Below are 18,526 nucleotides of genomic sequence, written 5' to 3'. Positions count from 1 at the left end.
GTACAATCCAGGTTAAACTTTTACAAAATGTATCACCAGGTGCATCAGTACAAACAATATTACAATCATTTACAGCCTTTCATTTTGATCTGTACAGCCCGAGGGGCTCTAAACCGTTCCCAGTCTCTCGGTGCGCTGTGGTAGAAAGGTCTTAGACAGCGACCCTTCCCCATTGCGCCTTTGCGGCAGCTGCCCCAAGCTTTAGTGCGTCCCTCAGCACGTAGTCCTGGACTTTGGATTGTGCCAGTCCGCAACAATCGGTCGGGGACAACTCTTTGTGCTGGAAGACCAACAAGTTTCGGGCAGACCAAAGCGCCTCTTTCACCGAGTTGATGATCCTCCAGCTGCAGTTGATGTTTGTCTCGGTGTGTGTCCCTGGGAACAGCCCGTAGAGCACAGAGTCCTGTGTCACAGAACTGCTCGGGATGAACCTCGACAGCAACCACTGCATCTCTCTCCAGACTTTCTTTGCAAAGGCACAATCCACAAGGAGGTGAACAACGGTCTCTTCCCCACCACAGCCACCTCGAGGGCATCGTGCAGAGGGGGTGAGACTCCTGGCGTGTAGGAAGGATCTGACGGGGAGGGCCTTTCTCACCACCAGCCAAGCTACGTCTTGGTGCTTGTTGGAAAGTTCTGGCGATGAGGCATTCTGCCAAATGACTTTGACAGTCTGCTCGGGGAACCATCCCACAGGGTCCACCCTCTCCTTATCCCTCAGGGCCTCTAGGACGTTACGTGCTGACCACTGCCTGATGGACTTGTGGTCAAAGGTGTTTTTCTGCATAAATTTTTCCACCAGGGACAGGTGTTGCTGTACGTGGCGCAGGTCTGGCCCATTCCTCACTCCTGCGCTGTGGCGATCACGCCAGCCATCTTCCGCTTTATCTGGAGGTCAAAAGTGGATCCTGTTTGCAGGGACATGATGTAAAAAAACTCTGGATGAAGGGGGAAAAAACATGCCCAACATCACCCTCATCCTGATGGCCACCTTTGTGTATGGCAGTATCAAGCTGTGTGTAGACCCAAACACCAAGCGTCACTACGTGCTGAGGTTCTACCTGTCCCTGGTGTTGCGAAGGATGGGTCTGGCCACCCTGCCGCGGAACGCTCCAAGTGCCGTATCACCTGCCCCGTGTGGAAAAACTTATGCAGAGAAACACCTTTGTCCGCAAGTCCATCAGGCAGTGGTTAGCACGTATCACCCTAGAGGCCCTGCGGGAAAAGGAGATGGTGGATTCCGGCGGACGGTTCGCTGAACAGACCGTCAGGGTCATTTGGCAGAATGCCTCATCACCAGAACTCTGAAGAGAGTGGCCGTGGTTCTTGTCGAGGTGCATCCCGAGCAGTTCCGTGACACAGGTATGGACTCTGTGCTCCAGGGGCTGTTCCCAGGGACACACGCCGAGACAAACATCAACTACCGCCGGAGGATCCACTCGGTGAAAGACACTCTTTGGCTGTCCGAAACTTGTTGGTCTTCCATTGCAAAGAGTTGGCACATTCCAAGGTCCAGGACTACGTGCTGAGGGACGCACTAAAGTTTGGGGCAAAGGCGTAATGGAGAAAGGTCGCTGTCTACGGTTGCGCTAGATGTGTCGTGTAACTGGCAGGTAATGGAAAATTTCGAGAAACACTCAGTCACAAGGGAGAACACGTGACAGGCATGAGAGACAATCCATGAGTCTTTGTAGCTGAGTTTCCGTGTGAGCAACTAGCTCACAGCGCAGAGGAGTTCTTCGATCGAGGCCTGCTGTATTTTTGTCTTTGCTTTCAGCTTGAGCAGTCAAAGAACAAAGAAGAAAAAAAAGTACAGCACAGGAACAGGCCCTTCGGCCCTCCAAGCCTGCGCCGATCGGTCTGTGGAGCTTGCCAGCTGACCAGGTATGCAGCTAAAGTCCTTCCACATCTACAGGGAAGGCAAAGTCAGCAGCGTTTCTCCCAGAGTGTAGAGAGTCCTTGGAACTCTCTTCCTCGAAAGGTGGTGGAAACAGAGTCTTTGAATATTTTCAAGACAGAGCTGGATAGATTAACAAGGCGGGGTTGGAAGGTTATCGCTGGTAGGCAGGAATGTGGGGTTGAGGTTACAATCGGATCAGCCATGATCTTCTGAGTAGTGGAGCAGGCTCTTGGGGCCCAGTGGCCTACTCCTGCTCCTAAGTTGTATGTTCAGACATGTAGGGGCATTACTTTTTACTGATTCCAGTGCTTCTCCTGCACTGAACCTGGAGAGTACTACGTCAGTTGCTGTTGAGTTGTTTCCTGATGCCCTGCTTTCTTTTGTACGAGCTGTCTAGCATCCTCGTTTATGGGCTTCCTTTGCTTGGCATTGGGCCTTCTTTTGGGCTGACTGTTGGTCTATTTCCTTTACGGGATGTCAGCATGACATCACCAGAAGGGAAATGTGTCATGTTATGAAGTCACAGTAAATAAGTCCAATGCATTATATCATTATAATAACACAAGATGATGATCAGCAGTGAGAAGGCAGGTGGCAGCAAGGATAAGTACAGGTACGACACAGCGAACAGCCTTAGATCCTGTTAAAATGTTGAAAATGTTTCTCCCCTTCTCGAAGATTATTTCCTTCAAAATTTTAGAAATCTTTCAGCTTCAACCAGAAGTCACACACAAGCCAAACAACAAAACCACCTGCGTGCACAGCACAGCACACCATCTGCCAGCCTGCAATGATGTCGGCTCTCTTTTAATCACCTTTTCCCCTCCCATCAGTCCTATTCAGCAGGCAAGCAAAGGAGCGCAGAAAATACATCTGCACGGCTGTTTCTAACTTCTAGAAAGGGAACAGCCTTATCCTAGGAAAGTGAAAAATACCTATACTGTCACAAAGTGATGAACTTGAACTGCAAAACACCACGCTTACCTGAGCTTGTGTCACAGTTTTTGCTGTCTATCTCAGCCAGTATTCTCAGTCGTCCATCCTGGCTTCTTGCTCTCTCTGCAGCTTTCAGATGCCTCCCCTTGGCCGGCCTCAGTGCTCGGTGATAGATCAGCGCTCGGTATTATTTCTGTCCTCAGTGGTAACTGCTAGGGGAGAAAGGCTTGACTTTTTCAATCACCTTTTACCTCAGTAAAATCCAAGTAGAACCTAAAGTGGCAATGCTTCTCCCTCTCAGCACCCAACATGTCTTGCCTTTTCTTCAGGTTGGATTTGAGGAAGCACTGCAGTTGCTGCCTGGCTGCCATTTCAAGTACAGAGACAAGGGGCAGCCCCATGACCCCTCCCCCGACTCCTGCACAATATGCAAATGTAGCACATTGTCTGAGTGCAATTTGGGAGCTGAAGACGATTTCACAGTGGGATACAAGATATGAGGAGAGGTTTCCTCACAGACACACCGCCACATAAGCCCCTTTAAATTTGCGCGGCTGTGCAAAAAGTTTAATGGGCCCGCACACTTAAACAAATCGGTCACGCACTGTAATGACTCGCCTCATTCAGTTCAACAGAAATTAGGATCATGTTTTTAACCTGTGCCCTAGTTTTAAAATATTTTGTGTTCCATATTTACTTTCTCAATTTGTTATTAATTTACTTTACATTGCTTTATATTCTATTTTGTCTTGGACATGCATCACGGTTCGTTCAATCTCACTGGTTAAGAAAATTAAAATATTTAGTTTGATCAGGGTCTTACACTTGTCAAGAGGAGCCCTTTCAAATACTGGCCTGCTTTTGGAGGCCTGAAGTCACTGGAGCTGCACAAGTCAAGACGACTGAAGGCCTGATTCGCTGTGTAATATACTTTGCAGCATCTTGTTGCACTAGCAGGCAGGAAGGAGTTTTCAGCAATGCAGTTTAAAGGCTTGATACACTAAGTACACTTTCATTTCAGGTTTGTCATTTCAGGACGCTGCGTGTTTTTTTGCTCTGTTTTCTGACTCTGAAATTCTAATTCAGACTGTGGAGAAGAGCTGTTGTTGCTGCTGTTGGTTTTCTTTGTAACTGTTGTCGTTTTTTTGTGGAAAAATATACCTTATCCATAAAATATCTGAAAGAACATTACAAAACATTTCAAAATGGCCATCGCAAAAAGTGCAATCATATTCCAGTTTTTCAAATAGATCATGTCGCACCCTGCGACGCTTCAATACGATCAATGAACATTACAGACATTTCAACATGCTCATTACAGGCAGTCAGACAGTGCAATAGTATTCAAGTTATCTACATAGATCATGTTGCACTCTGAGGTGCTTCAATACAATTGTGATAAATGTAATATTCACTGCATACATTCAATGTGAGTCTTTCAGGCCGAGGGGTCCATACCTTTCCCAGTCCCTCGGTGCACTATGGCTGAAAGGTCTTAGACAGCGACCGTTCCCCACTGCGCATTTGTGGCGGCTGCCCCAAGCTTTAGTGCGTCCCTCAGCACGTAGTCCTCGGCCTTGGAATGTGCCAGCCAGTCTGCAACACTCTGCTGGGGACAACTCATCGCACTGGAAGACCAACAAGTTTCGGGCAGACCAAAGAGCGTCTTTCACCGAGTAGATGATCCTCCACCTGCTTGTCTCGATGTGCGTCCCTGTCCCTGGGATCAACACGTAGAGCACAGAGACCTGTGTCACAGAACTGCTTGGGATGAACCGCGACAAAAACCACGGCAACTCTCTGCAGACCTTCTTTGCAAACGCACATTCCACAAAGAGGTGAACAACGGTCTCGTCCCCACGACAGCCACCTCGAGGTCAACATGCAGAGAGGGTGAGACTTCAGGAAGGATCTGACGGGGAGGGCATTTCTCACCACCAGCCAAGCTACGTCTTGGTGCTTGTTGGAAAGTTCTGGAGACGAGGCATTCTGCCAAACGACTTTGACAGTCTGCTCGGGGAAACATCGCACAGGATCCACCATCTCCTTTCCCCGCAGGGCCTATAGGACGTTACGTGCCGACCACTGCCTGATGGACTTGGGGTCAAAGGTGTTTTTCTGCATAAAGTTTTCCACCAGGGACAGGTGGTACGGCACGGTCCAACTACTTGGAGCGTTCCGCGGCAGCGTGGCCACACCCATCCTTCGCTAAACCGGGGACAGGTAGAACCTCAGCACGTAGTGACACCTGGTGTTTGCGTACCGAGGGTCTACGCACAGCTTGATACAGCCGCACACAAAGGTGGCCATCAGTGTGAGGGCGATGTTGGGCACGTTTATTCCCCCTTTATCTAGAGGCTTATACAGCGCGTCCCTGCGGACACGATCCATTTTCGACCTCCAGATAAAGCGGAAGATGGCTCGGGTGATCGCCGTCGCGCAGCAGTCTGGAATGGGCCAGACCTGCGCCATGTACAGCAACAGCGAGAGTGCCTCACACCTGATGACCAGGTTCTTACCCGCAACGGAGAGGAAGCGTCGCTCCCAGATTCCCAGTTTCCTTTTCACCATAGACACTGGATCCTTCCAGTTTCTAACGCATACCCCGGTCCCTCTGAACCATATCCCCAGCACCTTCAGGCCGTCAGCACTGACGGTGAAGGGGACAAAGGATCGGTCAGCCCAGTTCCCAAAGAACACGGCCTCGCTCTTCCCACGATTTACCTTGGCTCCCGAGTCCAGTTCGAACTGGTCGCAGATGTGGATCAGTCTGCACACCGACAGCGGATCAGAACAGAAGACGGCGACATCGTCCATGTACAGGGAGGCTTTGATCTGAGTGCCTCCACTGCCTGGGATCGTAACTCCTCTAATGCCCGGATCCTTCCTGATGGACTCAGCAAAGAACAGGCGAGAGAGGACAGCCCTGCCTGACTCCAGATTTAATTGGAAAGCTATCTGATTCCCACCCATTGATTGAGACTGCGCTACTGATGTTAGTGTAGAGTAGGATCCAACTGGATCCAATTGCGAATTCCCTCCCCAAACCCCATTTTGAGAGCACATCCACCATGTAGGTGTGCGATATTCTGTCAAAGGCTTTCTCCTAATCCAGGCTGATGAGGCAGGTGTCCACACCCCTGTCCTGCACATAGGCAATCGTATCCCTGAGCAGCGCCAGGCTGTCAGAGATCTTCCTGCCCGGCACAGTGCAGGTCTGGTCAGGGTGTATCACCAATTCCAGAGCGGATTTGACCCGATTGGCGATGACCTTGGACAGAATCTTATAGTCCACATTCAACAGTGAAATGGGTCGCCAATTTCTAATTTCCTCCCTTTCTTCCTTGTGCTTGTACATGAGGGTGATGATGCCTTTCCTCATGGATTCTGACATACTGCCGGCCAGGAGCATACTCTCGTACACCCCTAGCAGGTCTGGGCCCATCCAGTCCCACAGAGCCCAATACAACTCCGCCGGCAAGCCGTCGCTTCTGGGGAGATTTACTCTTCTCGAAGGACTCAAGGGCCTAAGTCAGTTCGTCAGGAGTTCGCGGTTTGTCCAGCCTCTCCCGTGTACTGTCGCCTAAGACCTCCGTGATAGAGGACAAGGAGGACTGGGAGGCCGTGCTGTCCGTCGGCTTCACGTCATAAAATCCGGCATAAAAGGATTTGCTGATCCTCAAAATGTCGGACTGCGCTGACTTTACTGATCTGTCTTCTTCATTCAGGCTGCTGAACACAGAGCTCTCTCTCTGTTCCTTTTGGAAGAAGAAACGTGAGCACGTCTCATCCTGCTCCACGGAGCGGACTCTGGAACGGAAGATGTTCTTGGAGGCAAAGTGCGAGGCTTGCTGGCTCTTCACCTCTTGGAGTTCTTCCTTGACATCGACCCCCACCGACTGCAGCCGGAGCAGATTCTGCATGTTTTTCTGGAGTCGGGACATTTCCCTCTCTTCCTTTCTAGCTTTCTGGATGCTTTTGAGGATGAAAAACCTCTTGGTGTTTCCCTTGATCGCTTCCCACCAGTGTGTCAGGGACTCAAAGAGGGGTTTCATGGTTCTCCAACCTTCATAAGCCCTCTTGAGCTCCTCAATGTTCTCTGGGGTCAGCAGTTGCACGAATAGCTTCCATGCCCCCCTGCCCACCCTCAGGTCCTTCTCCAAGTGGCAGTCCGCCAGTAGGATGCAGTGGTCAGAGAAGAACACCGGCTTGACCTCGGTGGATCTGACTGTGAATGCACGGGACACAAAGAGGAAGTCTATCCTGGAACGAATGGACCCGTCTGGCCGCGACCAGGTGTATCTACGCTGCGCTCCGTCTGCAGGGTTGCTGAAGACGTCGTGCAGCTTGGCATCCTTAACTGTTTCCATCAGGGATCTGGACGTAGCGTCCAATCTGCTGCCGGCCCTGCCGGATCGTCCAGCCGCATCGATGATGCAGTTGAAGTCACCGCCCAGAATGACCGGCCTGGAGGTCGCCAGCAGCAGTGGGAGCTGCTGAAAAACCTCCAGCCGCTCAGCTCCTTGTGACGGGCCATACACGTTAATTAACCGGAGTGGAGCGTTCTTGTACATTACGTCTGCTACGAGGAGTCGCCCGCCCACCACCTCCTTGACCTCGGAGACGGTGAAGTTGCCTCCCCGCAGCAGAATACCCAGGCCGGAGGAACGAGAGTCGTTTCCGCCCGACCAGATCGATGGCCCGTGGGACCACCACCGTGACCATTGCCTGTAGGAGCTGAACTGGATAACCTCACTTATCCACGTTAAACTCCATCTGCCAAATTTTGGCCCATTCACCTAACCTGTCCATATCCATTTGTAAATTTCTCATTTCTTCACTGCAACTTACTTTCCCACCTATTTTGGTGTCATCTGCAAATTTAGCTATGGTACCTTCTACTCCTGAATCCAAGTAAATAGTTGGGGCCCAAGGACCGAACCCTGTGGCACCCCACTAGTTACAGCTTGCCATCCACAAAAGACCCATTTATCCTGACTCTCTGCTTTCTGTTGGTTAGCCAAAGCTCTATCCAAGCAAATATATTACCCTTAGCTGCGTGTGATCTTATCTTGTGTATTAATCTTTTGTGCGGCACCTTATCAAATGCCTTCTGGAAGTCCAGACATACTACATCTACAGGATCGCCATTATCCACTTTGCTTGTCACATCTTCAAAGAACTCTAGCAATTTAGTCAAACACGATTTAGTCTTCATAAAGCCATGCTGACTCTGATGGATTGCATTTTGACTTGCATTTTAGGAGGGTAGTGAAGGCATTGGAGAGAGTGCAGAAGAGGTTTACGAGTTTGGTTCCAGGGGCGAGGAAGTTGAGTTATGAAGTAAGATTGGAGAAGTTGGGACTGTATTCCTTGGGGAAAAGAAGTCTGAGAGGAGACTTGATAGAGGTATTGAAAATCATGAGGTATCTGGAGAGAGTAGATAGGGAGAAACTGCTTGCACCGATGAAAGGATCGAGAAGGAGCGGGCACAGGTTTAAAGTAACTAGCAGAAGAAGCAAAAGTGATAGGAGCAGCGAGTGGTCAGGGTCTGGAATGCACCGCCTGATAGCGTGGCGGAGGCAGGTTCAATTGAAGAGGGAATGAGATGATTATTTGAAAAGAAAGCATGTGCTGGGTTACGTGGAGAAGGCAGGAGAATGGCACGAAGTGAAATGTTCATTGGGAGAGCTGGTGCAGTCACGACGGGCGGAATGGGCTCCTTGTGCAGCGTAAGGATTGTGTGAACGTGGATGTAGACGTTTCCGAGTAGCTGTGTAAAGTGTGTGAGCTTTGAGGTGTGAGTTTTGACTGTTGCTGTATCAGCAGCAGCAGCAGCAGCGGGCGGGAGCGGCAGCAGAGAGCTGGTTGAAAGTGTTGTGAGGCGAAAGGTGCAGCTGAGAGAGTGTTTGAGAGGTGTATTTGCAAGTGAAAGATGTTTTTGTATGAGTGAGGTAGAGTGTTTGTGAGATGAGAGTGGTGTCTGTGAGCGTTGGGTGAGCGTGCGTGTTTTTTGTGTGTAGATGGTGCGGGTGAGTGAGAAAGAAAGAAAGTTGTGTTTTGAAAGATGTGCATGTTGAAAAGTAAAGAAAGCAGATGTTTGTAAGAAAACTATTTTTAGCATTGAAAATCCCCTGGAAAGGGGTGGTGCACCATTCCCAGAGATACTGCAATACCGGGTCGATGCGTGGAGTGGACGGAGCAAGCCCCTATTCCATCTCCCTGCTCCAAAAATCAATTTAATATATGGTCCCCAGATAAGGGACGTATCAGATATTAAACTGATAAGAACAGATTTTTTTTTTTTTGTAAAAATATACTTTATTCATAAAATATCTTCAATCACATTCCAAACCATTTCAAAAACAACATTACAAGGGTACAATCCAGGTTAAACTTTTACAAAATGTATCACCAGGTGCATCAGTACAAACAATAAGAACAGATTTTTTTTTTTTTTGTAAAAATATACTTTATTCATAAAATATCTTCAATCACATTCCAAACCATTTCAAAAACAACATTACAAGGGTACAATCCAGGTTAAACTTTTACAAAATGTATCACCAGGTGCATCAGTACAAACAATATTACAATCATTTACAGCCTTTCATTTTGATCTGTACAGCCCGAGGGGCTCTAAACAGTTCCCAGTCTCTCGGTGCGCTGTGGCAGAAAGGTCTTAGACAGCGACCCTTCCCCATTGCGCCTTTGCGGCAGCTGCCCCAAGCTTTAGTGCGTCCCTCAGCACGTAGTCCTGGACTTTGGATTGTGCCAGTCCGCAACAATCGGTCGGGGACAACTCTTTGTGCTGGAAGACCAACAAGTTTCGGGCAGACCAAAGCGCCTCTTTCACCGAGTTGATGATCCTCCAGCTGCAGTCGATGTTTGTCTCGGTGTGTGTCCCTGGGAACAGCCCGTAGAGCACAGAGTCCTGTGTCACAGAACTGCTCGGGATGAACCTCGACAGCAACCACTGCATCTCTCTCCAGACTTTCTTTGCAAAGGCACAATCCACAAGGAGGTGAACAACGGTCTCTTCCCCACCACAGCCACCTCGAGGGCAACGTGCAGAGGGGGTGAGACTCCTGGCGTGTAGGAAGGATCTGACGGGGAGGGCCTTTCTCACCACCAGCCAAGCTACGTCTTGGTGCTTGTTGGAAAGTTCTGGCGATGAGGCATTCTGCCAAATGACTTTGACAGTCTGCTCGGGGAACCATCCCACAGGGTCCACCCTCTCCTTTTCCCTCAGGGCCTCTAGGACATTACGTGCTGACCACTGCCTGATGGACTTGTGGTCAAAGGTGTTTTTCTGCATAAATTTTTCCACCAGGGACAGGTGTTGCTGTACGTGGCGCAGGTCTGGCCCATTCCTCACTCCTGCGCTGTGGCGATCACGCCAGCCATCTTCCGCTTTATCTGGAGGTCAAAAGTTGATCCTGTTTGCAGGGACATGATGTAAAAAAACTCTGGATGAAGGGGGAAAAAACATGCCCAACATCACCCTCATCCTGATGGCCACCTTTGTGTATGGCAGTATCAAGCTGTGTGTAGACCCAAACACCAAGCGTCACTACGTGCTGAGGTTCTACCTGTCCCTGGTGTTGCGAAGGATGGGTCTGGCCACCCTGCCGAGGAACGCTCCAAGTGCCGTATCACCTGCCCCGTGTGGAAAAACTTATGCAGAGAAACACCTTTGTCCGCAAGTCCATCAGGCAGTGGTTAGCACGTATCACCCTAGAGGCCCTGCGGGAAAAGGAGATGGTGGATTCCGGCGGACGGTTCGCCGAACAGACCGTCAGGGTCATTTGGCAGAATGCCTCATCACCAGAACTCTGAAGAGAGTGGCCGTGGTTCTTGTCGAGGTGCATCCCGAGCAGTTCCGTGACACAGGTATGGACTCTGTGCTCCAGGGGCTGTTCCCAGGGACACACGCCGAGACAAACATCAACTACCGCCGGAGGATCCACTCGGTGAAAGACACTCTTTGGCTGTCCGAAACTTGTTGGTCTTCCATTGCAAAGAGTTGGCACATTCCAAGGTCCAGGACTACGTGCTGAGGGACGCACTAAAGTTTGGGGCAAAGGCGTAATGGAGAAAGGTCGCTGTCTACGGTTGCGCTAGATGTGTCGTGTAACTGGCAGGTAATGGAAAATTTCGAGAAACACTCAGCCACAAGGGAGAACACGTGACAGGCATGAGAGACAATCCATGAGTCTTTGTAGCTGAGTTTCCGTGTGAGCAACTAGCTCACAGCGCAGAGGAGTTCTTCGATCGAGGCCTGCTGTATTTTTGTCTTTGCTTTCAGCTTGAGCAGTCAAAGAACAAAGAAGAAAAAAAAGTACAGCACAGGAACAGGCCCTTCGGCCCTCCAAGCCTGCGCCGATCGGTCTGTGGAGCTTGCCAGCTGACCAGGTATGCAGCTAAAGTCCTTCCACATCTACAGGGAAGGCAAAGTCAGCAGCGTTTCTCCCAGAGTGTAGAGAGTCCTTGGAACTCTCTTCCTCGAAAGGTGGTGGAAACAGAGTCTTTGAATATTTTCAAGACAGAGCTGGATAGATTAACAAGGCGGGGTTGGAAGGTTATCGCTGGTAGGCAGGAATGTGGGGTTGAGGTTACAATCGGATCAGCCATGATCTTCTGAGTAGTGGAGCAGGCTCTTGGGGCCCAGTGGCCTACTCCTGCTCCTAAGTTGTATGTTCAGACATGTAGGGGCATTACTTTTTACTGATTCCAGTGCTTCTCCTGCACTGAACCTGGAGAGTACTACGTCAGCTGCTGTTGAGTTGTTTCCTGATGCCCTGCTTTCTTTTGTACGAGCTGTCTAGCATCCTCGTTTATGGGCTTCCTTTGCTTGGCATTGGGCCTTCTTTTGGGCTGACTGTTGGTCTATTTCCTTTACGGGATGTCAGCATGACATCACCAGAAGGGAAATGTGTCATGTTATGAAGTCACAGTAAATAAGTCCAATGCATTATATCATTATAATAACACAAGATGATGATCAGCAGTGAGAAGGCAGGTGGCAGCAAGGATAAGTACAGGTACGACACAGCGAACAGCCTTAGATCCTGTTAAAATGTTGAAAATGTTTCTCCCCTTCTCGAAGATTATTTCCTTCAAAATTTTAGAAATCTTTCAGCTTCAACCAGAAGTCACACACAAGCCAAACAACAAAACCACCTGCGTGCACAGCACAGCACACCATCTGCCAGCCTGCAATGATGTCGGCTCTCTTTTAATCACCTTTTCCCCTCCCATCAGTCCTATTCAGCAGGCAAGCAAAGGAGCGCAGAAAATACATCTGCACGGCTGTTTCTAACTTCTAGAAAGGGAACAGCCTTATCCTAGGAAAGTGAAAAATACCTATACTGTCACAAAGTGATGAACTTGAACTGCAAAACACCACGCTTACCTGAGCTTGTGTCACAGTTTTTGCTGTCTATCTCAGCCAGTATTCTCAGTCGTCCATCCTGGCTTCTTGCTCTCTCTGCAGCTTTCAGATGCCTCCCCTTGGCCGGCCTCAGTGCTCGGTGATAGATCAGCGCTCGGTATTATTTCTGTCCTCAGTGGTAACTGCTAGGGGAGAAAGGCTTGACTTTTTCAATCACCTTTTACCTCAGTAAAATCCAAGTAGAACCTAAAGTGGCAATGCTTCTCCCTCTCAGCACCCAACATGTCTTGCCTTTTCTTCAGGATGGATTTGAGGAAGCACTACAGTTGCTGCCTGGCTGCCATTTCAAGTACAGAGACAAGGGGCAGCCCCATGACCCCTCCCCCGACTCCTGCACAATATGCAAATGTAGCACATTGTCTGAGTGCAATTTGGGAGCTGAAGACGGTTTCACAGTGGGATACAAGATATGAGGAGAGGTTTCCTCACAGACACACCGCCACATAAGCCCCTTTAAATTTGCGCGGCTGTGCAAAAAGTTTAATGGGCCCGCACACTTAAACAAATCGGTCACGCACTGTAATGACTCGCCTCATTCAGTTCAACAGAAATTAGGATCATGTTTTTAACCTGTGCCCTAGTTTTAAAATATTTTGTGTTCCATATTTACTTTCTCAATTTGTTATTAATTTACTTTACATTGCTTTATATTCTATTTTGTCTTGGACATGCATCACGGTTCGTTCAATCTCACTGGTTAAGAAAATTAAAATATTTAGTTTGATCAGGGTCTTACACTTGTCAAGAGGAGCCCTTTCAAATACTGGCCTGCTTTTGGAGGCCTGAAGTCACTGGAGCTGCACAAGTCAAGACGACTGAAGGCCTGATTCGCTGTGTAATATACTTTGCAGCATCTTGTTGCACTAGCAGGCAGGAAGGAGTTTTCAGCAATGCAGTTTAAAGGCTTGATACACTAAGTACACTTTCATTTCAGGTTTGTCATTTCAGGACGCTGCGTGTTTTTTTGCTCTGTTTTCTGACTCTGAAATTCTAATTCAGACTGTGGAGAAGAGCTGTTGTTGCTGCTGTTGGTTTTCTTTGTAACTGTTGTCGTTTTTTTGTGGAAAAATATACCTTATCCATAAAATATCTGAAAGAACATTACAAAACATTTCAAAATGGCCATCGCAAAAAGTGCAATCATATTCCAGTTTTTCAAATAGATCATGTCGCACCCTGCGACGCTTCAATACGATCAATGAACATTACAGACATTTCAACATGCTCATTACAGGCAGTCAGACAGTGCAATAGTATTCAAGTTATCTACATAGATCATGTTGCACTCTGAGGTGCTTCAATACAATTGTGATAAATGTAATATTCACTGCATACATTCAATGTGAGTCTTTCAGGCCGAGGGGTCCATACCTTTCCCAGTCCCTCGGTGCACTATGGCTGAAAGGTCTTAGACAGCGACCGTTCCCCACTGCGCATTTGTGGCGGCTGCCCCAAGCTTTAGTGCGTCCCTCAGCACGTAGTCCTCGGCCTTGGAATGTGCCAGCCAGTCTGCAACACTCTGCTGGGGACAACTCATCGCACTGGAAGACCAACAAGTTTCGGGCAGACCAAAGAGCGTCTTTCACCGAGTAGATGATCCTCCACCTGCTTGTCTCGATGTGCGTCCCTGTCCCTGGGATCAACACGTAGAGCACAGAGACCTGTGTCACAGAACTGCTTGGGATGAACCGCGACAAAAACCACGGCAACTCTCTGCAGACCTTCTTTGCAAACGCACATTCCACAAAGAGGTGAACAACGGTCTCGTCCCCACGACAGCCACCTCGAGGTCAACATGCAGAGAGGGTGAGACTTCAGGAAGGATCTGACGGGGAGGGCATTTCTCACCACCAGCCAAGCTACGTCTTGGTGCTTGTTGGAAAGTTCTGGAGACGAGGCATTCTGCCAAACGACTTTGACAGTCTGCTCGGGGAAACATCGCACAGGATCCACCATCTCCTTTCCCCGCAGGGCCTATAGGACGTTACGTGCCGACCACTGCCTGATGGACTTGGGGTCAAAGGTGTTTTTCTGCATAAAGTTTTCCACCAGGGACAGGTGGTACGGCACGGTCCAACTACTTGGAGCGTTCCGCGGCAGCGTGGCCACACCCATCCTTCGCTAAACCGGGGACAGGTAGAACCTCAGCACGTAGTGACACCTGGTGTTTGCGTACCGAGGGTCTACGCACAGCTTGATACAGCCGCACACAAAGGTGGCCATCAGTGTGAGGGCGATGTTGGGCACGTTTATTCCCCCTTTATCTAGAGGCTTATACAGCGCGTCCCTGCGGACACGATCCATTTTCGACCTCCAGATAAAGCGGAAGATGGCTCGGGTGATCGCCGTCGCGCAGCAGTCTGGAATGGGCCAGACCTGCGCCATGTACAGCAACAGCGAGAGTGCCTCACACCTGATGACCAGGTTCTTACCCGCAACGGAGAGGAAGCGTCGCTCCCAGATTCCCAGTTTCCTTTTCACCATAGACACTGGATCCTTCCAGTTTCTAACGCATACCCCGGTCCCTCCGAACCATATCCCCAGCACCTTCAGGCCGTCAGCACTGACGGTGAAGGGGACAAAGGATCGGTCAGCCCAGTTCCCAAAGAACACGGCCTCGCTCTTCCCACGATTTACCTTGGCTCCCGAGTCCAGTTCGAACTGGTCGCAGATGTGGATCAGTCTGCACACCGACAGCGGATCAGAACAGAAGACGGCGACATCGTCCATGTACAGGGAGGCTTTGATCTGAGTGCCTCCACTGCCTGGGATCGTAACTCCTCTAATGCCCGGATCCTTCCTGATGGACTCAGCAAAGAACAGGCGAGAGAGGACAGCCCTGCCTGACTCCAGATTTAATTGGAAAGCTATCTGATTCCCACCCATTGATTGAGACTGCGCTACTGATGTTAGTGTAGAGTAGGATCCAACTGGATCCAATTGCGAATTCCCTCCCCAAACCCCATTTTGAGAGCACATCCACCATGTAGGTGTGCGATATTCTGTCAAAGGCTTTCTCCTAATCCAGGCTGATGAGGCAGGTGTCCACACCCCTGTCCTGCACATAGGCAATCGTATCCCTGAGCAGCGCCAGGCTGTCAGAGATCTTCCTGCCCGGCACAGTGCAGGTCTGGTCAGGGTGTATCACCAATTCCAGAGCGGATTTGACCCGATTGGCGATGACCTTGGACAGAATCTTATAGTCCACATTCAACAGTGAAATGGGTCGCCAATTTCTAATTTCCTCCCTTTCTTCCTTGTGCTTGTACATGAGGGTGATGATGCCTTTCCTCATGGATTCTGACATACTGCCGGCCAGGAGCATACTCTCGTACACCCCTAGCAGGTCTGGGCCCATCCAGTCCCACAGAGCCCAATACAACTCCGCCGGCAAGCCGTCGCTTCTGGGGAGATTTACTCTTCTCGAAGGACTCAAGGGCCTAAGTCAGTTCGTCAGGAGTTCGCGGTTTGTCCAGCCTCTCCCGTGTACTGTCGCCTAAGACCTCCGTGATAGAGGACAAGGAGGACTGGGAGGCCGTGCTGTCCGTCGGCTTCACGTCATAAAATCCGGCATAAAAGGATTTGCTGATCCTCAAAATGTCGGACTGCGCTGACTTTACTGATCTGTCTTCTTCATTCAGGCTGCTGAACACAGAGCTCTCTCTCTGTTCCTTTTGGAAGAAGAAACGTGAGCACGTCTCATCCTGCTCCACGGAGCGGACTCTGGAACGGAAGATGTTCTTGGAGGCAAAGGATGCGAGGCTTGCTGGCTCTTCACCTCTTGGAGTTCTTCCTTGACATCGACCCCCACCGACTGCAGCCGGAGCAGATTCTGCATCTTTTTCTGGAGTCGGGACATTTCCCTCTCTTCCTTTCTAGCTTTCTGGATGCTTTTGAGGATGAAAAACCTCTTGGTGTTTCCCTTGATCGCTTCCCACCAGTGTGTCAGGGACTCAAAGAGGGGTTTCATGGTTCTCCAACCTTCATAAGCCCTCTTGAGCTCCTCAATGTTCTCTGGGGTCAGCAGTTGCACGAATAGCTTCCATGCCCCCCTGCCCACCCTCAGGTCCTTCTCCAAGTGGCAGTCCGCCAGTAGGATGCAGTGGTCAGAGAAGAACACCGGCTTGACCTCGGTGGATCTGACTGTGAATGCACGGGACACAAAGAGGAAGTCTATCCTGGAACGAATGGACCCGTCTGGCCGCGACCAGGTGTATCTACGCTGCGCTCCGTCTGCAGGGTTGCTGAAGACGTCGTGCAGCTTGGCATCCTTAACTGTTTCCATCAGGGATCTGGACGTAGCGTCCAATCTGCTTCCGGCCCTGCCGGATCGTCCAGCCGCATCGATGATGCAGTTGAAGTCCCCGCCCAGAATGACCGGCCTGGAGGTCGCCAGCAGCAGTGGGAGCTGCTGAAAAACCTCCAGCCGCTCAGCTCCTTGTGACGGGCCATACACGTTAATTAACCGGAGTGGAGCGTTCTTGTACATTACGTCTGCTACGAGGAGTCGCCCGCCCACCACCTCCTTGACCTCGGAGACGGTGAAGTTGCCTCCCCGCAGCAGAATACCCAGGCCGGAGGAACGAGAGTCGTTTCCGCCCGACCAGATCGATGGCCCGTGGGACCACCACCGTGACCATTGCCTGTAGGAGCTGAACTGGATAACCTCACTTATCCACGTTAAACTCCATCTGCCAAATTTTGGCCCATTCACCTAACCTGTCCATATCCATTTGTAAATTTCTCATTTCTTCACTGCAACTTACTTTCCCACCTATTTTGGTGTCATCTGCAAATTTAGCTATGGTACCTTCTACTCCTGAATCCAAGTAAATAGTTGGGGCCCAAGGACCGAACCCTGTGGCACCCCACTAGTTACAGCTTGCCATCCACAAAAGACCCATTTATCCTGACTCTCTGCTTTCTGTTGGTTAGCCAAAGCTCTATCCAAGCAAATATATTACCCTTAGCTGCGTGTGATCTTATCTTGTGTATTAATCTTTTGTGCGGCACCTTATCAAATGCCTTCTGGAAGTCCAGACATACTACATCTACAGGATCGCCATTATCCACTTTGCTTGTCACATCTTCAAAGAACTCTAGCAATTTAGTCAAACACGATTTAGTCTTCATAAAGCCATGCTGACTCTGATGGATTGCATTTTGACTTGCATTTTAGGAGGGTAGTGAAGGCATTGGAGAGAGTGCAGAAGAGGTTTACGAGTTTGGTTCCAGGGGCGAGGAAGTTGAGTTATGAAGTAAGATTGGAGAAGTTGGGACTGTATTCCTTGGGGAAAAGAAGTCTGAGAGGAGACTTGATAGAGGTATTGAAAATCATGAGGTATCTGGAGAGAGTAGATAGGGAGAAACTGCTTGCACCGATGAAAGGATCGAGAAGGAGCGGGCACAGGTTTAAAGTAACTAGCAGAAGAAGCAAAAGTGATAGGAGCAGCGAGTGGTCAGGGTCTGGAATGCACCGCCTGATAGCGTGGCGGAGGCAGGTTCAATTGAAGAGGGAATGAGATGATTATTTGAAAAGAAAGCATGTGCTGGGTTACGTGGAGAAGGCAGGAGAATGGCACGAAGTGAAATGTTCATTGGGAGAGCTGGTGCAGTCACGACGGGCGGAATGGGCTCCTTGTGCAGCGTAAGGATTGTGTGAACGTGGATGTAGACGTTTCCGAGTAGCTGTGTAAAGTGTGTGAGCTTTGAGGTGTGAGTTTTGACTGTTGCTGTATCAGCAGCAGCAGCAGCAGCGGGCGGGAGCGGCAGCAGAGAGCTGGTTGAAAGTGTTGTGAGGCGAAAGGTGCAGCTGAGAGAGTGTTTGAGAGGTGTATTTGCAAGTGAAAGATGTTTTTGTATGAGTGAGGTAGAGTGTTTGTGAGATGAGAGTGGTGTCTGTGAGCGTTGGGTGAGCGTGCGTGTTTTTTGTGTGTAGATGGTGAGGGTGAGTGAGAAAGAAAGAAAGTTGTGTTTTGAAAGATGTGCATGTTGAAAAGTAAAGAAAGCAGATGTTTGTAAGAAAACTATTTTTAGCATTGAAAATCCCCTGGAAAGGGGTGGTGCACCATTCCCAGAGATACTGCAATACCGGGTCGATGCGTGGAGTGGACGGAGCAAGCCCCTATTCCATCTCCCTGCTCCAAAAATCAATTTAATATATGGTCCCCAGATAAGGGACGTATCAGATATTAAACTGATAAGAACAGATTTTTTTTTTTTTTTTGTAAAAATAT

At 49.5% G+C, this 18,526-nt stretch overlaps 2 pseudogenes; both read right to left on the bottom strand.

Moving 5' to 3' along the window:
- Window positions 1-8,978: 8,978 nt before the first annotated feature.
- LOC144669720 (U2 spliceosomal RNA) lies at window positions 8,979-9,154 on the bottom strand (annotated as a pseudogene).
- Window positions 9,155-18,347: 9,193 nt separating this feature from the next.
- On the bottom strand, window positions 18,348-18,526 carry LOC144669697 (U2 spliceosomal RNA; annotated as a pseudogene).

Source organism: Cetorhinus maximus, chromosome 29, assembly GCF_964194155.1.
Source record: "Cetorhinus maximus chromosome 29, sCetMax3.hap1.1, whole genome shotgun sequence".
Lineage (NCBI taxonomy): Eukaryota > Metazoa > Chordata > Chondrichthyes > Lamniformes > Cetorhinidae > Cetorhinus > Cetorhinus maximus.
Note: the sequence above shows the minus strand (reverse complement) of the source record. Positions and strands in the feature narration are given on the sequence as shown.